At 36.6% G+C, this 26,807-nt stretch overlaps 1 protein-coding gene across 2 annotated transcripts in view; it reads right to left on the bottom strand.

Annotated features, from left to right (window-relative positions):
- Nucleotides 1-26,344, bottom strand: part of RNF24 (ring finger protein 24) — a 57,890-nt gene extending 31,546 nt beyond the window's left edge. Inside the window, exon 1 of one of the 2 annotated variants that reach the window (XM_039863807.1) lies at nt 26,186-26,344. The gene's annotated coding sequence lies outside the window, so the exon portion shown is untranslated. Of the gene's footprint in view, nt 1-25,965; nt 25,985-26,185 lie in introns of those variants that run through there. The other variant, XM_039863808.1, reaches the window with a different exon arrangement.
- Between the last annotated feature and the right edge of the window lie 463 nt (nt 26,345-26,807).

Here is a 26,807-nt window from a genome sequence, read left to right as displayed (position 1 = left end):
GTTTATTTCTGGACTCTCAAATATACTTTTTTTTTTTTTGAAAACTGTTTTGGCGATTTGGGGCCCCTTGTAATCCTGTAAGAATATGAGGACTGGTTTTTCCATTTCTCCAAAAAGAAAAAGATGACTGGAATTTTCATAAGGATTGCACTGAATCTGCAGTGCTTTGAGTAGTCATCCCATTATTTTGTTTGTTTTATTTTCATTTTCATCCAGCTCAAAATGTTTTCTAATTTTCCTTTTGTTTTCTTACTTAACCTATGGGCTACTCAGAAGTGTAATGGTTAAATTTCCAAATATTTGTGAGTTTTCCAAATTTCCTTTTGGTGATTTTTCATTTACTTCTATCATGTTAGATTTCAATTCTTTTAAGTTTATTGAGACTTGTTTTATGACCTAGCACCCAGGGGTTGGCAAATTATGTACAGCCTACTTGTTTAGTGGAACACAGTCATATCTACTTGTTAATGTGTTGTCTATGGCTGCTTTTGAGTTAAAACGGCAGAGATGAATAGCTGTGACAGAGACCATATAGGCAACAAGCCTATATGGCCCTTCAAGAAACTTTTTACCAACTCCTGGCCTAGCATATAGTCTATCTTGGAAAATGTTCCATGTGTGCTTAAGAAGAATATGCATTCTGCTGTCATTAAGTAGTGTTTGATAAAATGCCAGTTAGGTCAATTTGGTTGATAGTGTTGTCAGTTTTGGTTGATACATAACTCTTATGTATCTTTGGTAATTTTTGGTGTAGTTAATTTACCCATTATTGAGAGTGAGGTACTGAAATTTTCAACTATTATTATTGAATCATCTATTTTCTCTTTTAATTTCATCAGGTTTTGCTTCATGTATTTTGGGGCTCAGTTGTTAGGTTGGTATATTTTTGTAACTGTTATATCTTCTTGATGAGTTGATTATTTTCCTATAAAATATCTTTGTCTCTAGTAATATTTTTTTTGTTTTGAAGTCTATAATGTCTGATATTGGCATAGCTGCTCTAGCTTTTACACATTTTCTTTGCAAGAAAATTTTGAATCTAAAGTATGTCTCTTGTAGACAGTATGTATATAGACCTTTTTTTTTTGTCTAGTCAGCCAATGACTGCCTTTTAATTGGAGCAATCTCTTCAATATTATTTTTGCTATGCTTGAGTATGTCTCTTGTAGACAGTATGTATATAGACCTTTTTTTTTTGTCTAGTCAGCCAATGACTGCCTTTTAATTGGAGCAATCTCTTCAATATTATTTTTGCTATGCTTGGATTTATGTTTCTTTTCTATATGTCTTATGTCCTTTTACTGACTTTTTTTTGTATTACGTGGATATTTTCTAGTGTACCATTTTAATTCCTTTTTTAAATTTTAAAACATTGTTTCTTGATATTTTATTGAGATAATTGTAGATGCATAGGCAGTTGTAAGAAAACAGAAATCCCTCATATACTTTGCCAAGTTTCTCATAATGGTACCATTTTACTATATAAAGTCACAACTATATATTGGTTGTATTTATAATTATACCATATCACAAACATGAGATAGACACTGATATAACCATTCTTACTCAGATTTCCCCACTTTTATTTGCACTCTTTTGTTTACGTGTGCGCCTGAGTGTACCTACCACCACAGGCAAGATACTGAACAGTTAAAATAACACAGGATTCCTAGTGTGACCCTTTTAAAACCCCACACACTTCTGCCCTTTACCCTCAGTACCTAACCTCCAGCAATGACCAATCTGTTCTCCAAGTCTAAAATGCTGTCATTTCAAAAATCATATAAATGGAATCATAAAGTATGTTACTTTTTGGAGTTAGCTCAGCCCCCCGCCCCACCCCCCCAGCATAATTCTCTGGAGATTAATCCAGGTTGTTGCTTGTATCAACAGTTCGTTACATTTTATTGGTAAGTAGCATTCCGTGGTTATGTGTGTACCACAATTTGTTTAACCAGTCAATCTGCTGAAGGAAATCTGACTTATTTCCAGTTTTAGGCTATTACAAAAAAGACCTCCTATGAACATTTATAGGTTTTTATGTGAACGTAAGTTTTCATTCCTATGGGATAAATGTCCAGGAGAGCCTGTTGCTTCTTAAACTATATTTCAGTTATTTTCTTTGTGATTAGTCAAGGGCTTACAATATGTATCTTCTCACAATACAGTCAACTGCTTAACCACCGGGATACAGTCTGAGATACTCATCATGCGTAGTTAGGTGATTTCATCCTTGTGTGAACATGCAAGAGTGGTCTTACAAAAACCTGGATGGAAAAGCCCACTACACACCTAGGCTATATGGAATAAAGCCTGTAGGGGTGGAAAAATAATTTTCTCTCTACCCTTCTGGATTCTTGGCTATGATCCTCCTGTAATAAAAGACGGATTAATATTAGAAAAATAAAAGTGTAATAACATGTATACCTCCTGTATACATGGGATGGATCCAGGAATACTGAGTAACTTGCCAAAATGGCTGAAGCCACCATCTTAAATGCCACCTTCAGAAACAAAGATGTTGGGAGTGAGGGCTGTCAGTTATGGGAGGTTGCCTTGAAAAGCAAAGTAAACAGTGTAAGGTTGTTATGCAGATTTAAGTCTTTCTCTTCCACTCTGATAAACAACTCTCCCCTCAAAAAAACCTAACTACTTGGAAATTTGAAAAATAATCTTTGAAATGACTTGGGTCCAAGAGGTAGTCAAAGCAAACCACAGACTATTTAGAAATTAATCACATTGGGGCAGAAAGTTTTGCACTGAGAGAAAAATTCATAATATTCAATATTTGTATTATCAATCTAAAAATAATTATGAAAATAAATGAACAAAAGAATGTACTATAGAAGCTAGAAAAAGAACAAACCAAACAAAATAAACCAGAAGAAGGAACTTATAAAGGTCAAACAAAAATAGATAAATTAAAACAAAGAAAAAATCAAGAGAGAAACTGAAACTAACAAAACATTAAAAAAAGAGAGATAAAAACTATTGATATGCCAAGATTAAAATAAAAATCTTTAAGAGAAATAATTTAAACCTAGATTAAACGTATGATTTTATAGAAATATAATCAAAACTGGCTCAAAAAGAAATCCTGAAAATATAAAACTCTCTTCACAAAAAAGGCCCCAGGGCCTGATGGCAACAGAGATGGAACTCCATCTAAACTACAGATATTTCTGCTATCCAGAGGATTGCAGGTCCAGAGTATGGGCGAGGGGTGGCGGGTGGGGGGGATGGAAAGTGTCTCAACTCATTTAAAGAGGTAAACATAATCCTGAAACCAAAACCAAACTAACTATGCAGCGAAGCTCACAAACTCTGAGGCCTATGGACTGAATCTGGCCTTATAAATGTTTTGTTTCGCCTACGCAAAGTTTTAAAAACTGAGATAACAGTTTAAATTTGGAAGATTTAACATGAAAGTTGTAATTTCCAGCTTTACATGGCAAAAGATCAGAAGATCTGATAACTGGGGCTTCGTCTTTGCATGGCAACAATTGCTTGGAGCTGAGTGGCTTTAGGGCCTCCAAGCTGCCAGGCTGTTGCACAATTGGGAGGTGGGGGGACATTCTTACAGACTAGAATGAGTGCACTCCTGAGCCAAGGTTGGCATGCTCTCATTTGTCACAATTTCCACCACCCCCTATCACTCTCTAACTCTAAAAATGTTGGTGGTCACTTCTTGTTGTGTTTATGCTGTTATTTTTCTCAAAGATAACTGAATGATATATTTTTTCTACCTAGTATACTTGAATGATTTAATTTTTTGCCTGACCCTGTTGCCCTGTTGGCACTGAGTTTGTGCCCTTGCTTTATGGTTTCTATCTTTGATTTCCCCATACCAGATTATAGAAATACTCACTTATATTCTCTTTTAATACTTAAATGGTTGTGCATCTTAAATTTAAATATTTAATTTATCTTGACTCTATGACATGAAAAAAAGATCTAAAATTGTTTTCTAAATGGTTAGTCATTTGTTCCAGTAGCATTTATAAATTTTTTTTTTCACTGTTTTAAAATTCTACCTTTTTCTGAGTCACTTTTTACACACATCTGGGTCTGTTTCTGGATTTGGTAGTGTGTTCCCTTTTTTCCTGTCGACGATGTCCTACATTAGCACTCAAAGTTTTGTTTTAATATAACTTTAGCATACCAACCATTCATACACAATAGGGCAGTATTTTCATCATTACTCTTCCTTTATAATATTTTTAAGGCTAATCTTAAATAATTCTTTTCAGAAGAAAAATTTTTTAAAAATTCAGTTGGAAAGATGACTGAATGTATATTAAATTTATAGCTTACTTTAGGGAGAAGGTCTTTTTATGCAGGCACATGCTATGTCTTTTCATTTATTCTAGTCTTATTTTATGCCTCCCAGATTTGTATAGCTTTATTCGTAGAAGTTTTACACTTTTCTTTAGTTTATTCCCAGTTATTATATATATTTTTATTTCTATTATGAATGGGATCTTTTTTCCCATTTTATCTTCTAAGCTCGTTATTCCTGGCATAGAGAAAAGCTACTGTATTTTTGTATATAGATGGTCCCCAACTTACAATGGTTCGACCTTACAATGGTACAAAAGTAGAAGCCCTACTTTGAATTTTGAACTTTTCCAAGGCTAGTGATATGTGGTGTGATGCTCTCTCATGATGCTGGTCAGTGGAAGCGAGCCGCAACTCCATAAACAACCTATACACCATATTTTGCCAGCATTTTTTAAAATAATGTTTTCACATCCCACCATGTTTACAAAATGCCCGTCTGTATCTCTTGCTTCTGGTGAGAAGAGGAAGACAATTATTCTTGAGATGAAACTGAAGATAATTGCCCAACTATAGGCTAATAAAAGTGTTCTGAGCACATCTCAGGTAGGCTAGGTAGGCTAAGCTATGATGTTCGTTTCAGTAGGTTAGGTGGATTAGATGCATTTTTGATTTATAATATTCAACTTTTGATGGGTTACTGGGATATAACCCCACTGTAAGTTGAGGAATATCTATATTTATTTTGGAGCATAACCTTGGAAAAAAAGTTTTAGGGCAGGTACAATCATTTGCCTGCACACAAATCAATCTTACTAAAGTGCCGTAGAACACTCAGCTCTGAGCAGTGGGCACTCCAAGAAAAATTAGCTGCAAAATATACACTACGGCAACTGAACATGGTGATTTTCTACATGGGTTTTTAAATTATATATCACCTAAAATAATTATAAAAAAATATATATCACCAAATATAACTTTTGTTTCGGACTAGCTGATCTCCAGCTCATCTTTCTGACAACAAAACAGCAGACTGGCAAGTTGTCTATCAAGACCCTGCCCCAAAGGGACAGGGATCACTGCGCTTTAGAAGATGCGATCTTTTTGTTTTCTAGCATAACCAAAGGGGATCTCAGGAACAAATCACAAATATGAGAAAACCAGGATACATAACTGATTTTTTTAACTTGAGTATATGAACCAACTGCAGGAGAGATCATTCTCTCAGACATGGGACTAAGGTTCAGCTGATGAGCCACAGTGTGGCCTCGCTGGACTGGTCAGTATCTGGCGCAACTGCAATAACCTGAGCCTGAGAGAGTTAGATGGTAGGTTCTCTATGTTAAAAGTCAGAGGTAGATGTGAAGCCTCTGCAGCTTAGCTCATAGGTGCCTGCTCTGCATCATGCCACCAATAAAACTGCAAACGCATCTATTACTAGTTGGATTCAATAGATGTCACTATTATAGAATAAAGAGATTGGCTAGAATATGCATAAACTATCCCTTGAAGGATATCCAAGAAACTGATAACGTGAGCTGCTTTTGGTGAGATAACAAGGAATCTAGCGGGGGACAGATACATATCTTTTTATATCTTTTGAATTTTTTGAATTTAAAGTAAAAAGTCAGTAATATATTTGAACAATATTTGTTTAAATCTGCACATAAAAACTGACATAGACAATGGTATTAAGGGATTTAAAGGGAGACGTGTAAGTACATGTGTATCTGCACAGAAGCATAGGTTACATGTATAGAATTATGCATGCATCTCCTGCTATATCCAGAGTACACTAGTGGTGTCAAACACTTAGGTCCCCCAGAAAGCATCCTTAAACCAGGAAAGAATATTTCAAGTTTAGCAGAAAAACACTTCTTAAAATCACTTATATTCCTTTATTCTAACTCTAACTTCACCAAAGTTATACACTGATTTTAATTGTTCCCCCTATGTGATTTATATAAGAGAAAGAGAGCAAAAATTTTACTCATTCTTAGTCAATGTTCAAGTTCATCTGAAAATTCTATTTCCCATGACAAATCTATAAATTGGCAGTCTCACATAAGCTTTGGTTTTAGCAAGATTCTCCTAGGTCCTGGTTATCCCTGAGTAAAAGGTAAGGTTGCATTTCTGTATGAATAGAGGCCCAGACCCCAGAATGCAACATCTTGGGTGCAAATCCTGCCCTGAGAAGTTTTGTGCCTCAATACCTAAGCTGCCACTCCTGGATGATTCCACTCCCTCATTTTTTTCTAAGTGCTCCAGTCTCTACCACTTATATTTCAGAAGTTTCCTACATTTCTAGTCTTTTATAAATCTTCTCTGGGATTTGCCTATTGGAAATTATTCTAAGATATCAAGGTTCATAATATTTTATCTTCAAAAGGCAGACAGCTAGGCAAGATAATTGGCTGGTATTCTGTAAATATTTCCCTACATGCATCTTCTCTCTATTATCTGAGTTGTAAAGTCTAAGGTCATTCTTATCTTTTATTCTCTCAAAGATAGTTTTCCTTCTTTCCAGTTTTAAGAAACTGATAAGTAGGTATGTGGGTATACTTTCTTTAAGAACCAAATCTGGAAAATAAGTATTCCACAAACTCGATCTGTAGGCAAAGGTTTATTTTTCTCTACGATAACTTCTTCAATTTTTCCTTTACTGAGGCTTTCTATTTGCATCCCCTCTAATTTAGATTAAGTCTTATTTAGAGGGAAGCTGCAGGAGCAAAAAACTAGGCTTACAGGATTTATTATAACCCATTTGCCTATTCCATCTGTATTTTAATTTGGATCTTTCCATTCAGCCATTTTACTGACTATCCCATTATTTTGATGCCATTTTTTCCTTAAGGGATGTTGAACTTTATACTTTTAATCACAGTGCTCTACGGTTTTGATTTTTTAAAAAAAATTCTAACCAGTTCCTTTTAATAGTCTTTGTATCTTTTATCCTTTTCAGCCCTATTATTGATAATTCCACTCTTTCTGCAGTTTTTTTTTTCCTGTTTCTTTTATTCCCATTGTTTCCTCTGGATTTGTGCATAGCTTTTCTCTCTGTTGGTGTGCCAAAGTTCTAAAATCAAGTCTGAGGTGCTATCTTTGTTAATCGTAAATGAAGTTTGTTTTCTTAAACATTTTTTATTTCAGGTGTTTGTTTTTTGGCAGGTCTATTTTTACTCTGTCATATTTCCAGTAATTATTCAGTGTTGGCTCCATGAAGACTTTTTCTCCATTTCTGTGTAATGATTAAGTCTCCATTTTTTATTTAAATTATTCCATTAGATCTTTATGAGACCCTGATGGCGATGAGGGATTCAAATTTGATGTCTCATAGTACCCTTTGACCCCATCCCAGACACCATACACGCAGTATAATTTCACAAATAATCTGCTTGTTAGCATTTAACAATTGATTTGTATTTAACATACAATCTTATGATTAACTAAGAATGGAACTCTTAAGATTGCAGGTAGTAGAAGAGCGAGCACAGAGTAATGCTGAAATCAAAGGAGGATGAAATGAAAGAGAGTTGTATGGGAGGCAAATATTCTTAAGTTGAACTTCACATCATAATTATACAAAAGTGATGAAAAGAAATAAGAAGCAACAAGCAGTTCTCATTCTTAACATGAAATAAACCCTAGCTGTAATACAATATCTACTTAATTTTAGAAAAAAAACTAATCCCCTCCAGCCCTGTAAATTCATGTTTTTTTTTTCCCTCACAACAAAGGAAGTAAAAATGCAGTAGGAGAGCAATACCTATGTCACTCAAAACCATACTCTAATTAAACATACTGCGATGTTTAATTTTCAACATCTCTCTTTTGATAAATGGGCCAATGAGCCTCTTTCTTTAGAGCTAGATCTTATTCTACATTAAGGCTCATCACTTCCTGGTTCTTGTACAGGTGGGCATAAGAGACACTGCAGAGCACAAAACAAATATAATTCTTAAAAATATGGTGCGTGCTTCCAGTTGCTGGAGTAAACAGTACTTACTGTTGGTGTAATATTAATCTACTTATTTACTGGGATTACTATAAAGATGAATCATGAAAAGAAAAAATTTTCAGTATGAAATTTTTTTAATGGAGTAATAGATGTGTTATTCAAGAAATTGTTATATCTTTTCTGTCCCTTCAAGAAAACCGACCTGGTTGTAAAGGAGGACGTAAAATTATCATTATTTGCCCCAGAGAGCCTTGAGAAAGGCCAATACCATAATTCTCAAACAATTTGGAACAGTACATTTGTATTTAAAGTCTTAACTTTGAAATTTTAGATTTACAAAAAAAGTTGCGCAAGTTCCCAAATACCTTTCACTTGGCTTCCCCTAACATTAAAATCTTATACAATCATAGTACAATAATAGGAAATCAACATTGGTACAAAACTATTAACTAAACTGTATACTTTATTCAAATTTCACCAGTTTTTCCACTAATGTTCTTTTTCTTTTCTAAGATCCAATCCAAGATCCCACATCATATTTAGTTATGTCTTTTTGTTCTCCAATCTGTGACACAGAATTCTGTCTTTTAAATTAAAATTAATAAAAGTTTATTTTATTCTGAAAACGTCATGGCACTTCTGCAAACAGCTTTGAATATGGAAAAGCTGCCCTTTGCTGCTGGGAAAAGCTGAGAATTGCTGGATCAATGCAATAACCAAGAAAACATCCTGAAATAAAGAGGCAGAGTGGCCCTGAATACAGAAAAAAACAGCCACTCTTTAAATAAAGGTAAGAGTTGGCTGTGATAATCTACATAGGTTAGCTGTATTTAAGACACCTTTCCATATTAAATAAATCAACAATCGGTTCCCCTGGAAAAGCACAGCATACCAGATAGAAAGCAATACAACTGTATTCAATGGAGCAGTCATGAAAGATTAATTTACTTTTAAATTAAAAGACTTGAGTTTGTTCAGTCTACAGACTGGGTAACTTAATAATTAAATTCAAGTATACAAAAGGTTATTAGAAAGCACTGAATTTCCTCTACACATGGACCCCCTTTTCTAAACTGTAATAAAAAAGCTGCTGAGATGTGGGTGACTAATTCAAACCCTGAACCTTTGAGAAGGTATACAGTCTAGACTCTGCTCAAGTTACTCGGGGAGAAGTTGCAAGAGGGTCAGTCCTTTATAAACCTTAATAGGTTACCTCTCATTCTTGAGGGTACTGGGTTGAGCACATTACTTCTAAGACTACTGGTAAATTCTCAATTATCGGAAAAGGTACTGGTTTTTCAGAATTCCTACAGGAGCTTAGAATCCCTGAGGAAGAAAGATTAGAAAGCATAAACTGTATGTATTAAAACTGAAACAAGGAAGTTTAGTAAACCACAAGCACTTCTAGAATGATAAAATAAGAATAAACTAACAAATAAAAAATAGCCTTGAAAATGAGAGAAAACAATGTCGCTATGGCTTAGAAATTCATTAGCTAGGAACTGAGGGTAAATCAGGGGGCTCCATGGGAGATGATGCCATTAATAGAGGCATTACCTGTATATTTAAGCTTACCCACTCCCCTACTAGGACTGTAGGCAAGTCTCAATTTCCTTACACATAAAATGAGGACAGTTACAACATCTGTCTATGGGCGATGTGCCTGGCAAATAGGCGTGCTCATAATCATTATCAAGGTCTTTGGTTCTTTGATGTGAGCCTGGCATTGAGGTTAGTGTCTGAATTTTCCTGAGTCAGGGATAATTTGAGCCTGGGCCACATCTCCCTGGGCCACTCTGGTTCAGATCCAAATCTCTGGGCCTGGGCCACAAATAGACTCCTTTGTGAAGTGACTCAGAGAGGGAATTTTGGGAAACGGGCATGAGTTTAGCTACATTTTTTCAACAACAATTTCCAGATGGCTAATCTGTATAAATCAAAAGCCTATCAGTTGTTTTGGATCTTACTTTCTGTAGAAGGAGAATTCTATAGTCACAAAACAGCATCTAAGATATTTGTGACTAATTCATCAAACCTCAAATAGTTATGAATCCAGCAAAGTGTGCAGGCTGCCTGGTAGTTTTACACCGTTGAAAATTAAATTAAGTTTATAGATATTACAGTCTTAAGCATGGCCTCAAAGTCTCTCCTTTGTTTACTGGGATCACTTTGTTCTTTTAAGAAAGATATGGGAAGACTTTAACCTTATGATTTCAGGCAGACAATGGAACAGCTGAGACAATGGTGCAAATGAAATACGTTATTTCAATATTCTGGAGGGTGAGTCTGATTCTGCTGATTATATATTTTCAAAAATTCTGAAAAGGTCACGACATTCTAGAACAGCGAACAATTCTCTCAGTTGGTTTTTAAGAATCAAGACTTGCCATTTTATTAGCCCTGGAAGCTCTTTCCTATATAAAAACATTTCATAAGACCATTACTAATCTTCATGAAGCAAAACACTATTATTTTGATTTTATAGATGGATACATTAAAGAGTATGCAAGTTTGTGATTTCTCCCCCTTCAAGATCAGGAATGAGAGTTGGGTGGTTCAGGTCAGATGAGGCCTCACAAGGCATATGTTTCCCAGTTTGGTCTATATATCTAAGGTTGGGTCTATTCTCTGCTTGATCACTTTCTCCAGGGACTACTGGACTCAGTGGGAAAAATTCACACTAATTAAATTCACAAGAGATTGGCTTTCATAATATCAATTCAAGAATTCAAACTAGAAATATACCTAGCAGTTCTCTCTTGGAAGATCCTGTGCATTAACCCCATTACAGAAAAGAGAATGACACATTCTTAAGATATGTTTCCATTATGCTGTCAGCTCTTCTCCTCTAAAAGGACATTTACATTTAGAGAACCAATACCAGCTACTAGAAACACAGAATCCTCCTTCCTTCTTTAGTAGAAGAGGTATAATGGCAAACACTCCTTGGGTTCCCCTTTTGTTTATCATCAGCCAGACTGTAGTAGAGACTCTCCACACCCAAGTCTTTTCTCTATTTCTTCCACTGTAATTAAGATTTTTAGCAGGGTACATGGTTACACTGCCTAGCTTTCCTTGCAGCTGTGAATGGCCACATGTCTCAGTTCTAGCTGATGCGAGAGATGCACATGGAAGTGTCCAAGAATCGTGCTTAACAGAGCACCAAAGGTGTCTTCTACCTTCTGCTTCCTCCCTTCCTCCATCCTGCTCTCTGTAATATCTACACCACTATCTTATTCAATAAGAATATGGTTTATACCCAAGTGGAGGGTGGAGTGCTAAGAAGGAAAAGGGATTAATTGGTAAAAGGTCTGTGATGCCATGAAGCTCCATATTAGGCCTGTGCCAACTTTTATGTAAGTGAGAAATAAATTTTAATCTTGTTTTAAGCTACTTGTTTTGGGTTTTCTGTCACTAACATCTGAACCCATTTATCTAATATACTGGTGCTTTAGGTGAGTCTTATTCTAAATTATTTTGTATTAACAGACCATTTGGAATATCAGACCATGGATCCTAATTCTAGTTTAGAAAAATATGATTTTTGCTAAGACTATACATACCATTAGCCTTTTGTCATGACACCACATTAGATAACTAATTAGACAGGAAATCCGACATTACAATGCAATCTTCTCAACGTGATGTAGGAAGTAGTCTCGGACCATCAGAAATATGTTTAACAATTAATTATCTTTACAGAAACATAGAGTTAAAGATAGTCATCACTAATTAAATGAATCCAATCACCCATTTTACAGAGGAAGAACCTGAGGCACAGATGTCTGAGTTTTTCAAAGTTAAAAGGCTAGCTTTTTTATTTTAACTACAGCCATAAATTTTGGGGGGAATATGCTCTGAGTATTATATGTATATGTACCATGTTTTCAACAACTCATTTATACTAATATATAATCACTGCTTATCCCCAAATAAAAATACCTAGTGTTTAGCTAATGAGGCTCACATAAAAATAAAAAATGTAGCATGTAACTGTAGGTACTATATAATATGTCTGAGTTATACAGAACACTCAGCAGGAAAATTAGCTCCAAGAGGAAAATAGCAAATGAAAATGACAGTGGTGCAGCAGCTTTGGTTTCAATGGTCCTATAGTTATACATTATTATCTATATTGTAAGCTATATCAACAATTATGACATTATTCATATATACAAATGATATGAATCTTTTTCACATTCTATACTGGAACTGACAACCAGTATGGGACACCAGTCAACTTTATTTTAAGAAAAGTCACTTCATCTCCTTCTTACAGGATAGGTCAGTATGCCTCTAAGAATCTTAATATAACAAAAAGAGGACATGGATAGACTTTCAAAATATCATGCTAAGTAAAAGAAGCCAGTCACAAAGGATCACATATTATATGATTCGATTTATATGAAAGGCCCAGAAAAGGCGAATGTAAAGAGACAGAAAGAACAGATTAGTGATTGCTTAGGGCAGGGAAGGGGCAGCAGGGTTGGGGAGTGATAGCTAGGGCAGTAGGATTTCTTTTTGGGATAATAATAAAGAAAATGTTCAAAAACTGATTTTGGTAATAGATGCACAACTCTGTGAATATACCAAAAGCTATCGCATTGTAGCTTGAAATAAATGAACTATATGGGATATTAACTATGTCTCAATAAAGCTGTTTTTAAATAGTGGGGGGAGAGAATTGACTTATGACAACTGTCAAAAATGACATATCTACAATCTCCTAAACAGTTAAGAAAGTATGTAGTGCAGTTTAGTAGTCATTTCGTACCACTACTGGAATGGAAGCTCTAACCAGCCATAGCTCAGCAGCCAGGCTAGGCTGGCAGCATAACTAGTCTCATATTCATGAAAAAGAGATAACTGAAATGCAGCAGAGATTGTTGTTGTGTTCACTCTTGTCCCATCCCTTGCCTTACAACAACAATAACTGGGAGAGTGCTTTACTAAAGGAGATAAACTACATTCACAATAACTTTAAAGTTATTCAATTATAAATAAAAAAGTCAATAACTCTGAAGCATTCCATTATAATGACTTTTACTTGAGGCTAAGAGAGGTAGTGATTCACCAAGGCCACAGTTAACAAATAGTAGGGCCAGAATTTCCATGCTTTTCACTACATTTCTTTTTTGCCTTTATGAAAATAAACTTGTAACTTACTGTGCACAAATATATGCCTAGGTTTTTAGGAGTCTAAAGTTAGTCTGAACAAAATCTAAATGCAAGTTCCACTGATTTCATTGCATCTGTGGTTAATTATCTTAGCTTGAAGTACTGAAATTCCTTATGAGGAGCCAGTTTTCTTCAGCTTTACAGGAACTTTTAAGTCAGATCATGTGTAAAATATCAGAATTAGAATATTAAAATTACCTCAGTTCTAATAAATTCAGAAGTGAAATATACCTTAACTTCATTAAATGTAGTGGTTTTAACTTCATTGAAATTCATTAAATAAGAAAAAAGATTCATACCACAAGTGGAAGTTCTATAAATTCAGACTGAATAATACCTGGCACTTAAAAGACACTGAATAAATATGTATCGACATGAATAAAGGTAAGACGATAAATCCAAGCAGCATACCGGATAAAATAATTGAAATATCTCTAAAAAGACAAAAACCACCCTTGTTTCTGGCAGAGGATAGAAAAGGACAGGTTTTGTGGCCTCCACAGGGCAAAGCTTCAACCCCACTGAAGCCCTGTTGCTCCCTCCACTCTCTAGCCCACACAGCACTTGAACAAGGAAACAGAACAAAGGCTAACAATGGGGCCCAAGCCCAAGGGTTTTTGGTTGCATTAAAAGAGGGTGAGGAGGCAAAAGAGTTGAAACAATTCCTAGAGGGCTATTTCCAGCTTCAGCGGAATAGTGAAATCAACCCTACTACTCAGCACCTAGCGTAATGACATGCACACAGTAGCTGTTCTGCAAGCATCTTTTTAATTCAACAGGTAGGAAAATGTAATTTTCATCATTAAAACCATTTAAAGTCTTGATAAGAAATAATCAGCTTTTACGCTTTGCTCAATGGACAAAAAATATACTGATGTTATCTATGGTCTTTTGAGGCATTCCTTTATAATGGCGTTCTTTACCTTTCAGAAAAGATCAACGGCATTATTATTTGCAAATAAACAACATAATCAAAGCAAGGATTTGCCTAAGGAGAAATCATATACTATCACATACTTCTAATGGCATTCTCAAATAACATGATTAGAGGCTGTCTAGAGATGGTCACTAAGCTAAGAATACTGACCTGTTTAATTTTCATTTGACTATCAAATTTACTTTTCTCAGAATACATGCATTCAGAAACAAAAAAATTGGCTTAAGGTAAAATGGAAGACAAATAAGTAAGGCTTTATTCAGCATAACTTTACTCAGTAATTTTACTGAATAAAAATGTGAAGACATGAAGTTAAAGACATGAGAAACTACGATCATAGGACTCTCTCCCATACAGCAATTTAAATAAAAAGAATGATATTCAACAGAGTTCTCCTGTCTTTAAAAATATTTAAGCATTAATTCTGTACTATATAATCTTAATTACTTTAGTCTACAGTGCCAGGGGTCTCCAACTCTTGGGCTACAGACCAGTATTGGTCTGAGGCCTGTTTGAGAACTGGGCTACACAACAGGAGGTAAGTGAGCGAAGCTTCATCTGTATTTGAAGCCACTCCCCAGTGCTAGCATCACCACCTCAGCTCCATCTCAGATCATCAGACATTAGATTCTCATAGGAGCACTGGTCTCAGGTGCCAAAAAGGTTGGAGACCATTGGTTTACACACAATCTTACAAAAACACTGACAATATTTATTTTAGGGACACACAGACACAGAGATACACACACACAGCCCAGTCTATTTCGAATGAATAGATTAGACATTCACGGCTGGGCCAAATTAACTCTGGAAATCCCTCAATTTTTAATCCTAATCTAGTACTCTTTCCTCTCCATTGCTTGATTCTAGTTTATAAAAGTCTTACAAATATCTCTGCCTTTAACTTTCAGAGCAACTGGCATACACATCTCAATTGTAAAAGAAAAGCAATCATTCATGTTTTGCTGTAATACTCAGAATTTTATTGTAACACTCATTAAAACAAAAAATAAATTGAATTTCTTTTATTCTGATTTAAACTTATTATCTTTTTTTGAGAACACAAGAGTATAAAATTACTTGGCAGTCTCTCATATAAAGTGTATTTCAGGGTAACCTCAAACAGCCCTAATTGATGAGATAAAGTCTTTACAGAATTTCTGTTAATAAATGTGGAAGAGATGACAGAATAAGAAAATCACCATTTTGCCACAATAGATGAAATAAATGATACAGATATGACCATCAGTGTGGTATTTTAGCATCAGAAGTGGGGTAGCCAAACATAGCAAGCCTCTGAATGTGATGCAGTATTAAACACCTACTTAGCATTCGTGCCAAAAAACTTAAATCTGATTTTAATCAAGCCGCTAAGCTAACTTCCATTTGTAGGAAATCCAGGGAACAGAGCAACAAACTTGATATGATACCATGATGAAGCGAGCAAACAAATCTCAAATGTGAGAAGTTCCACAGGACTACTAACCTGGTTCCTGCAACTAGTTCATGACACACACACACACACACACACACACACACACACACACACACACACACACGAAGAGAGAGGGAGGGAAGAGAAACTGCCTTAGATCAAAACAAACATGAGAGACAAAATGACCAATGGTGACTGTGGTCTCTGAATCTCACTGAACAAACCACCTTTAAAAAAAGATATTCTTGAGGAAACTGGGCAAATCTGAATAGGGTCTAGCTATTAGATGATACCAAAGAGTAATTGCTAATTTTATTAGGTCTGAAAATGGATTTTTGGTTCTATAAGACATTATCCTTAATTTTTAGAAATTCATATAGAAGTATGTCAGGGTTTATATACAGAAATGCCTAGGATTTGCTTTAAAATACTTCAGCAAAGAAAGGTGAAATAAAAAAGGATAAATGAAATAAATATGGCAAAATCTTGATAATAATTGAATCTGAGTAGCATATGGGGGTGTGTTGTACTATCTCTTTTGAGTATATTTACAATTTTTTATAATAAAAAATTAAAAAAGAATCTCACTAGCAGAGAAGGCTGGAAAAAAGGACAGGTAAATCTATTAAGTAATATTAATCTTGGGTAGAAAATAGATCGATGAAATAATTAATATGGCAATTGATATTTTAGAAATTGAATTATATGGAAAACATCAATTTTCTCCTTGTATCGTATGGTCAGTGCCATGGACTGAATGTATCCGCCCCCCTCCCTCGCCCCAATTCATATATTGAAACTTAAATCCCAGTGTGATGGTATCTGGGTGATTAGGTCATGAGGGTGGAGCCCTCGTGAATGGGATTACTGCCCTTATAAAAGAGGTGCCAGGTAGCTCCTCTGTCCCTTCTATAACGTGAGGATACAGCAAAAATTGGTGTCTATGTACAAGGAACTGTGTCATGATTTTACATAATTCTGGAGGTCTAAAAAGATGGTGGCAGGGAACTGAAAGAGAAAATTGAGACACAGAAAACAGAAGTCACAGCTGCATTTTGAACTGAATGCTGTTTTTCTTTTTGTGTTATCATTTGACCGTTTTCTAAGAAACCAGGACCTACTTCACCTGCCTCCTGAAAGAGTATTTTAACTTTTAGTATGCAATTTATAACATATTCCACAGATAGTACTAAGGCTCTTTGGAGCTCTATTTTCAAATTATCTTCCAAGTAATTCAAATGAAACCAAACAGAAAATCAATAATCTTCCAGAAACATCTTCAAAGAATAAAATATTTTATTTCTAATACAGCAGTGGTTCTTAATTTTTTTTTTTTTTTAGGGTTATGGACCCCTCTGAAAATCTTTCAATTGAAAAAATCTACACATTTTTCAGAGTTTTATCATAGCTCTGAAGGCCTTGTTAGAAACCTTTGTAATACAGTGTTTTCATGGATAAGCATCTCTAAACAAAGCACAAATTCATCAACTTAACACTCAAGGCCTCCCATTAATTGGTTCAGACTTTTCAACCCCATTCTCCACTATTTCTCTAAGTACCACACTTTAGTCAAATGCATTAGTTATGGTTCCCTGAAGACGGCTCCCTATCTTTGCAACTACCGCTATCTGCATACTCCAGGCTACCCCAACCACCTGATAAAGGTCTATCTATCCTTCATCATCTGTCACAAGCAATACAACCAACATGAAACCTTCCTTGATTCCCTAAACATTCCTCTGAACTTCAGAATTTGGTCCTACACTTCCAATACCATTTTATACCATGATCTACTATACACCTGTCTAACCTGGTATTATGCGTGACACAGCAGTCACAATGAAAATCAACACCAAAGAAGTTTTTACCACCTATAGTGAGTGGAATGGTAGTCCCCCAAACAGTATGTCCATGTCTTAACTCCAGGAACCTGTGAATGTGACCTTATTTAGAAAAAGGGTCTTTGCAGATGTAAAGTAATTAAGTTGAGAATCTGGAGATGAAATGATTTTGAGTTATCCGAGTGGACCTCTCCCCCCAAATCGAATGACAGTGTCTTTATTAGAGAGAGAAATTGAGAGTCATCTGAAGACAAAAGCAGAGATTGGAGTAATGTAGCCACAAGCCAAGGAATGCATAGAGCCACCAAAACCTGGAAGAAGCAAGGAAGGATTCTCTCCTAGAGTCTCTAGAGGGAGTGCAGCGGCTCTGCTGACACTCTGATTTCAGACTTCTTACCTCCAGAACTGTGTGAGAATACATTTCTGTTTTAGGCCATCGATTTTGTGGTAATTTGTTATGGCAACTTTAGGAAACTATACAGCTCCTTTGTCCCATTCTAACAAGTCATTTTTATTTACTGTAGTAGTTTTGTAATGATTAATTATTCAAGATCATCAGAAAGTAGACGTGCCCCTAATCCTTATTCTCTGGCTATTTTCTGCAAATGTCTCTTAATTTTCTTTATCAATAGTCTTCCAAAAGTGCTAGTGCAGAATAGTATCTGAATAGTAAAGAGCTGTATGCTTGTGAAAGATGACAGCATCAACTGTGCTTTGTGGTGGGTTGGAAGATGAAGGCTTGGGTTCCAAACCTGGCCTCTGACCTTGTGAATCTGAACAGGTTACCTCTATGATCTTCTGTTTTACCATCCATAAATAATCTTTTGAGGGTTACTTTAAGGAGTAAATAAGCAATGTATTTAAAGCTACCAGTATAAAATGTTTTTAGTATAAGTTAGCTAAGACAATTTTCTAGGTACACAATATTGTCCCAGGCTATTGCCCCAGGTTATTGATATAATGTTCTATAATTTTTAAAAAATATCTTTCTTACTACCATGAAAATTCCTTCTGGCCTGTTTTCAGGGACAATAAATTTAAGAAAAAACTTATTCAATTATAGCCAAGCATGAAATTTCTGAAGATTCATTTCTGAAGAAGTTTTGCAGTTTGTTTTGCATTAAAGGAAAAGAACGAAAGCCTACACCTTGACTTCCCTTCCCGCCCATTTCCCATAAATCACATTAGCTCATAGGTTGGTGTTTCATTATCTGCCAAACTTTTTCTTTCCGTCCAAGATGAAGAGCCTATTTGGATATGATACCTACATTATTTCAAGTTTACAACACTGAGCATAATTTTTCATGCTCGGAGTAGGGAAGAGAACAATAAAGAGATACAGGTAGTTCATAAATTTTTTGTTTGCCTAAATGAACTTAATAAACATAGGTAATGCAGTATCATTCAATCTCCAAATTTGAAAATTTTTGAAAGGTAACATAAAGCATACTGATAAACTGTGATAGTTACTAATTTTCAGAATTCAATAACGCTGTTATCAAATGAACTGAATGCTCATTATACCTGCAGTTCTCAATTAAATTATTATGACATTAAGTCTGCTAAAGGAAGAACTGTATCTGATACGAACACCTGTTTAGTTAGGAAAACAAATAACAGACAAAATGAGACAGATTTTAAGACAACACAAATAATAAACATTCTACAGAAGCCTGTGGTTTATGCAGGAGCAAGCTTTATGAAAAGACAAAAATTTTTACTAATCCAAATGACCAAACCTTTAGAAGACAATGAAAAGAACAGGCAAATCTCACTTTACATTAATAAATAAAAACTGGAACTTTGAAAGTGGGTAAACTCGAAATTATCTACAACATAAAAACATTCACTATAGATATTTTAGGAGTGAGAAAATCTAATAGACCTAACAGCATTGAATCCATAAATATTCAAGTGGCATTACACTTTTCCAGAGCAAGTTCGCAACTTAATGTGAGGTTCACTTACAATGCCATCTAATAAGTGGCTTCTTTTCCTTTCCACACAGGCTTGCTCTAACTTCCAAGAGCACCATGGAGGTGCAGAGCAACTCTTTGGTGTGAGACTATCCTTAGGACAGATAGAAGGCCCAAGCTGGCTTTCCCAGGAATGGCCAACCTAAGTAAGGCCACTGGCCAACTACTCTTGGGCCAGCTGGCATGGAACAAAGTGTCTGGTTCCTACCTCCAGAGCAGATGAGGCTCAGCCAGCTGGCTTTCAATGGACTGCACTAGTTGGAGTGCTCACAATTCCTTTCAAACCATCTGGCATTCTTTTTGAACCCTAAATTTACCCAACACTACACTCTGAAGTCTGAAATGCTCAGATAATTGGAGAAGTCCCCACTGCTACCAAGACAAGAAAGAGGCAGAGTAACTGCTAAGTTAATTAATTCAAGAAACAATTTCTAAAATTAAAAACAGCTCTCAATTTTAGTTTGTATACTGTCAACCTTAAAATCTAAACTATTACCATGATTATTAAGTAAACTTTCAAAATAAAAATCAAAACAAATAATAAGGAAATAGGCTAAAACAGACAATTTAACATGTAGAAAAGTTGTAAGACTCCCTTAAGGCTGGCAGGACATGACTCTCCCTACTCTGAACTTCTACAAAGTCTGTCTTTATCCCTCAGAGTGGACTTTGTGTTCCTATATATATTTATCTTCCCAGCCAGCTGATAAGTGAAAACAGTGTCTTATAGCTACTTAAAAAAAAATCTGTTGATGAAGTTTTCGGTGTTTTAAAAGTTCTACTTCCAGAAATAAGAAAACTTTATATGGAATAACATGAAAAAGGAACCTCACTCCTGGAGAAGCCAAGTAAACAAAGAACAGGACTTGGCTTGACATAAAAATATTTTCTCAAGTGATCAAAATGACTTATCAAAGCACTAGACTGCTGGGAAATGCTACAGGGTGTTCATGTGTCACTGGTAGATCATTTTAATCAATCTATCACATGGGGGTAATCTGGGGAATAGAGAGGCAAGATATTAGAAAAAAATCATAAAACTAAAAACATATGAATCAAATTTATAGCCAACATATTCTAGGAGATGTAAATACTCTGAACAAAAATATTACAATGACCAAGTCAGATCAAATGTTAGAAATGGGAGGCTACACAAATAATAACTATAATTATAATTATTTTTCATTACATTTACCCTCATGCCAAGTACTGAGTTTAGCTTTTTACCCAGAAAATAAACATATGAGGTGGGTACTACTCTTATGTCCATCTTGAAGATGAGGAAACAGAGAAGTTAGGTAATCTGACAAGGTCACACCGCAAAAAGTGAAAGAGCCAGAATCAACCCCAAGTAGTCTGACTCCAGTATCCAGATGCAAACCTACCAATGTTAAATTATACTTATGAAAGAGTGAAAGGTAATGTAATGTACAGAAAAAGTCAATCATTAATAATAGTCTTCATATTTTTTCCAACTCTAAGTGAAAAAAGTGGTGAATAATTTAAAAAATAAATGAAAACTGATTTTGCTAGCAATTTTTAAAAAGTAAAAACTCTTTATTCTTCCAGGTTAAAAATGTCAGTTGTGCCTTTTTTGCCCACATATTGAGTAGGTACTTGTGCCAGTTGCTGTCCTATGGGATGCAGTGGTAAACAGGACAGATGAAGTCCTTGCCTTCCTAAAGCTGACCTTCCAGTGGGGGTAAGAGACATAAAAATCAGTCAACAACAGAATTTCAGAGAGTGCTATGTTTTATAGAGGAGGTAGGGAGGAAATGCAGACTTTTTTGACATTAAACCATGAAGGTAAAACAGAAGGGGATGGATGGGAGGCCAGGGAAAAGTTGTTTGTTGTAATTTTTTATTGTTTTCAAAGATGGGCAATATCATAGCATGTGTTTATGTTGACATGGATGGTACCTCGGAGAGTTGCTGATGCAAGAGAAAGAGCACAAATGCTCAAGTCCTTGAGTAGGTATGAGGGGGAATACGTGGGAAGGGACTGCCTCTAACAGGAAAAAAAGAAAAGAAAAACATGGGTCCTAAGGAAGGTAGAGTTCTAGATTTGGCAAGGGGGAACATGAGGGGTATCTGTCTAATTACTTCTAAACCCTCAATGAAGTATGAAGCCTACATATCAGTATGGGGAGAGGTGGGTTGCTCATGAGATTAAAGAACGTGGAGAAATTATTAAATATTTACAAGTAAAAATCTTATTAGGAATCTGGTAGCTTTCCTGGGCAGTGCTGAGAACCCACTTCAGATTTTTGGTCATGACTCTGAAGTTCTCCAGTAATATTCAGCCACTCATGTGCCCTCATGGAAAAGCTAGATGAGGGATAAGGCAGTTGTAAATAGAAAAAACATTGATGGGTAAAAAAAATATGTATCTATGAGATAAACATGAAGTCACTGACAATGTCCAATCAAGCCATGGCCTGTGTAGCACCATTTGTCTCCATCTTCCCATCACAGAAATTCTTACAAGTAATATATTTGTCATATTTAGGCATGACATATTTAATCATAAAGCTTAAAGATTGTTTCTTTTTGGTCATGAATGGTTCCTACAGATTTTTTTAAATGTACCTGTTAGCCTTCACGTTGAATCCAGAGGTGACTGGATTGAAGAAACTTTCTCTGGTGCTATTTCTAGTAATGATTCCATCACAAAGTAAAAAATAAAAACTACACGCCCCCTCCCCGCAAAGTGCATGCTCGTGATCATTCAGCTGTGCTCCGAAACCATGTTGGCTCAAGACCCAACATTCTGAAGAGCCTTCATGTCTGCACAGGTTCAAAGAGAGGAAACAAAGACCTACACACCTCTTGATGGAGGCATGTCAATACCACGAAGAAAAGCATATTGGGTGAGATGGGATATGTGTGTGTGTCTGTATGTACATACATACCACATAGTCGTTTTGGAAAAGATTATCTGCCCCATGAGCAAAAGGAAAGAAAAAGAAAAAGATGTTTCAAGGAACACCATGAAATGTCTGGAACACCATGAAATGTCTGGAAAACCAAGGATAAACAGAAGATCCTAAAATCTTCCAGAGTGGGAGAAAAAAGGAAATGGGGATTAGAATGGCATTGGACTTCTCAAGAGCAATACTGGAAGCTAATGGAACAATGCCTTCAAAAGAGGGACACTGTTTTTTAATCTAGAATTCAATGTCCAGCTAAACCACCATTCAAGTGTGAGAGTGAAATGAAGACATTTCCAGACATTTCCAGACTTGCAACTTCTGAATTTAGGAAAGAATTTCAGAGTTTATTCATGCCCTTTCTCAGGAGCTACTAAAGAATGAAGGAGACACAGGATCCAGGAAATGAAGGATTCAACACAGGAAGAAGGCACAGGGAATTCCCAAGATGATGACATAGGGAAGTCCTAGAGGACAGCTAAGAAAAAGGAAACAGAGAATACCTGAAAATACTGAACGATTATTAGTTCTGTCATAGAATTTAACGGTGAATTAATGATTGGCACAAAGAAAACTAAGCAAATGAAAACAAACAAAAGAGGCAATTATTTAATTTGGGAGAAACAAAAGTTGCACAAGAAAGAAAATGTAATAGTAGTACCCCACATGGATCATCTGTGAATAATAGGTACAATGTCGCAGTCGTATAAATACTGAATACTGACTTAACTGGGAACAGCAAAGTATAGGTATGAAGGAGGAATGCAAAGATGGCTGAATGGGACAACTAAGTCCTCAACTTCCAAAACAGAAGTCCATAGATAATACCCAAATGTGAAAAATCAAGAAATAGCAGTTTAAACATTAAAATGAAATAAAGATAAATGTAAATACCAGAAGGAACCATTGAGAGTTAAAAATGGTTGAACTATATGAAATTGCTGATTTTTAACTATTGCTCAATCTAAAAAAATGGCAATTTTATATAGTTGAAGTTAATACATTATAATAATGTTACTTTGTTACTGATTTTAGAATCAACTGCCATTTGAAACAGAAAACAATTATTGCTAGAAAATGCTCAATAGAAAAAAATTCTACTTTTTATTTATTAGATATTGTTGACGGGATAATGTATCCCAGTTTTGGGTAACTAAATGTCACCATACAAGCTATTACTATCACTAACAAAACAATATTAGTATTTCTAATGAATATAGAGAATATATTTTACATTTAACATAACAATTATTTTAATGATATAGAAATTACTTTAGGATTTTTTCTTCAATCATCATACTGCAGGAAATGCTAAACTATGGGTTGGTAAAGATTTTAGTTAACAGAATGCTGAATAACAAGGCCAGCATGTTTATAGGTTCCTTTGTTGATTCAAACAATAGCTAAGTCACTCTTGCAAAATTAAAGTTCCACAATATTGTGGTACTATGCAAGTGTATTTCAGCGATAATTCCGGTTATACCACTCTGTTTATCTAAGACTTCCCCTTATGGTTTAAGGGGAGTCCTTAAAGAAAAATCAGATGCAGGCAGTTTATAAAAATTATTGGGGTTGCTTCAATATTAGTGACACTAGTTAAGGAAGTTAATGAAGCCTTTGTTTTTAAGTTAACTTATTTTGACTTAAATTCATTGAAATGAAATAAAAATGTATTTAAATTCTACATCATAAAACCAAAATTTCTGCAAATTGAAAAGTCAACTTCTACTAATTTTAACTTCACAATAAAAGAATTTGACCATGCTAACATAAGGTAAGAATTTTACCAAGAATAATGGATTCTGATACAACCAATGGAAAATTTCCTATTCAAATTAAAAGCAAATGTTTTTAACAGAGGGAATATACATAAACAATACTGTGGAAGACTGCTTAGCTTAGATGTCATTTTGCACTGAAAATTATCAAGAATTAACATACATGTGATTACAAAATAATTTTTAAGAGAACCTTAAAATTAAACCAATTCAATTATTCATATTATCCAATAAGTTCCTAATTTTTCACCACCATTTTGAATCAAAATCATAATAAAAATATATTTTAGAGGTGTGTTTATTATAACCTACTTTAGCTAATTTCTCATCACTCTGTAAAATTATAAGGGTAAAAAAATTGAAAATGCAGCCAATTATGTTCTAAAACTTATAAAATCTGGTTTAAAAAGAGAAAAAGGTCCAAACGAAATAGCAAGGGATAGCTGGTGCTATTCCAATTGCTTCTTTTTAATTGGTCTCCATCAACTGTAACTCTTTAGTAACTTTACCAAGACAACAGTCAGGCAGTCAGTCCTACTGACCAAGCCAAAGTCTGTGGGAACCTGCAGAGCTTCCTGGGGATGAGGACAATGATAAAAGGTATTCTGTTTTCCAGTAGTCCTGTAAGAGGAGCCATTGAGCTGGGCTACACAACCAGACAACAGAACACAGGGAAATTCAGATCAAAGCAAAGGCGCATGCCAGGGTAATATGCAATAAAACTCTGTGCCAAAGCATTAGAAAAAAAAAAAAAAAAAAAAGCAAGGAGGTGGACAGAACCTGCTGGACCACCTTCTTATTTAACACAGGGAGGCAGGAAGAAACAAAATCTGCCCGAACTAAGGAGCTGAAAACACAGTATCCTAGATACATTGGCGTATTTCTATAGACATGTATATGAGTATAAAGACATATTGACAATGAATTAAACCAGGAGAGCAGTGTCCTATATGTACTGGAGTATTTCCATGTACGTATATACGAGTATCTTACCATTAACCCAAAAAGCAGAGTGTTCTAGATATAGAAATATATGAGAATATAGACATACATTTTCAATTAACGAAACCCACTGATTTTACAGTAAGAGAAAAACAAAATACTGTTGGAAAGAACATCAGAGACAGAATTCGGTGAAGGTCTGATGAAGTAATGTCTTTTTTCCTCAAACCATTTTTAACGGTCTCTGAATCATTTCATAGGAGATACACACACAAACACACACATGCCTCATTAGGTCTCCGAAAACAAAGGAGGGTCCTTAATTCTCTGGCCTGTGTAAGCACACGCGCCGCCCCCCGCCCCCACAGATCGGAGGCTACCACCTGACTTTCATTAATGAGTAAGCCCAGGCGAGAGATCGCACCCCAGACCATATCTATACATACAGTGACAAACGGGCACGAGACAAACGCCACAAAGAAAGGGGAGGAGCAGATGGGGACCAGGAAAACACTGCCACGCCGCGCCCCTCAAGGCGCGTTCCCATCGCCAACACCGAGGCAGCCGTCTTCGCCTTCCTGCACATCCTAGCTGCCTCCCACGCCCGGGGGCCCGACGCCCAGCACTGGCAAGTGGAGCAGGCGGGGCGTTGCGAACCTTCCCTCCGTGACCTCCCGGTGACAGCCCGCGCAGCCCTTTGTGCGGGACTTACCCTCCGGCCCGGGGCCGACCCTCCTTCGCGTCCCTCCTGGCCTAGGGCCGCTGTCCCACTCCTCCCCGTCCCTCGCCGGAGCGCCGGGAGTGTGTGTGTGTGGGAGGCTGGCGCCCGCCCGCGATCTCCTCAGCATCCCGAACCCGGACCCGCCCGGTTCCCTAAGCCCCAACTCGTGGGCGACAGCCCTCGGCGCCCCGGCCCTCACTCGTTCACTTACTCGGGAGCGCCGGCGGCGGCGGCGGCAACGACGGGCGTGCAGGACCGTCAGCGCCGGGCGGCAGGCTGCGGGCGGTGAGCGTCCGTCGGGACCGACAGCGGCAGAGGTGGCGGCGGCAGACTGCGCACCGCGGCCCCCGGCGAGGGGCGGGCCCGGGGGGAGGGGCGGGCGCCGCGCCTCTCATTCATGAAGCGGGGCGGGGTGAGGGACCCGGATGCCCGGGCAGCCCCCGCCCACCTTGCTAAGGTCGCTGCTTCAGAGTCTGCAGTGCGCAGGCGCGGTGCTCTGTGGCCGGGCCTGGTCCCGCCGCGCCCTCTGGGGAAATCCCGCGGGCGGAGCTGCCACGCATAGACCCTATCAATCTGTTTAGTATTCTTGCGTGTCCTATACTCATTTTAAAAAGTGAAAGCTCGGATTGCCTCCTCTTTTCTGGCATCCAGCTTGCCAGTCCCCGGGGGCACAGGAGTGCCTATTAGTTTGATGGAGATACGGTGCACAATGCCCCCTTCCTCCATCTGTCTCTCCTGCAGCATGTCCTCTCAGCTGAGTGTTGGCACCTCAGTGGTGAATGAGACCCAGAATCTGCCCAGATAGTAGAGGGAAGTGTGCAGGAAAGACTACA

Source organism: Pteropus medius, unplaced genomic scaffold (genome assembly GCF_902729225.1).
Source record: "Pteropus medius unplaced genomic scaffold, Ma_sr-lr_union100, whole genome shotgun sequence".
Classification (NCBI taxonomy): domain Eukaryota; kingdom Metazoa; phylum Chordata; class Mammalia; order Chiroptera; family Pteropodidae; genus Pteropus; species Pteropus medius.
The sequence above is the reverse complement of the archived record's forward strand: the minus strand, read 5'-3'. Positions and strand labels throughout refer to the sequence as shown.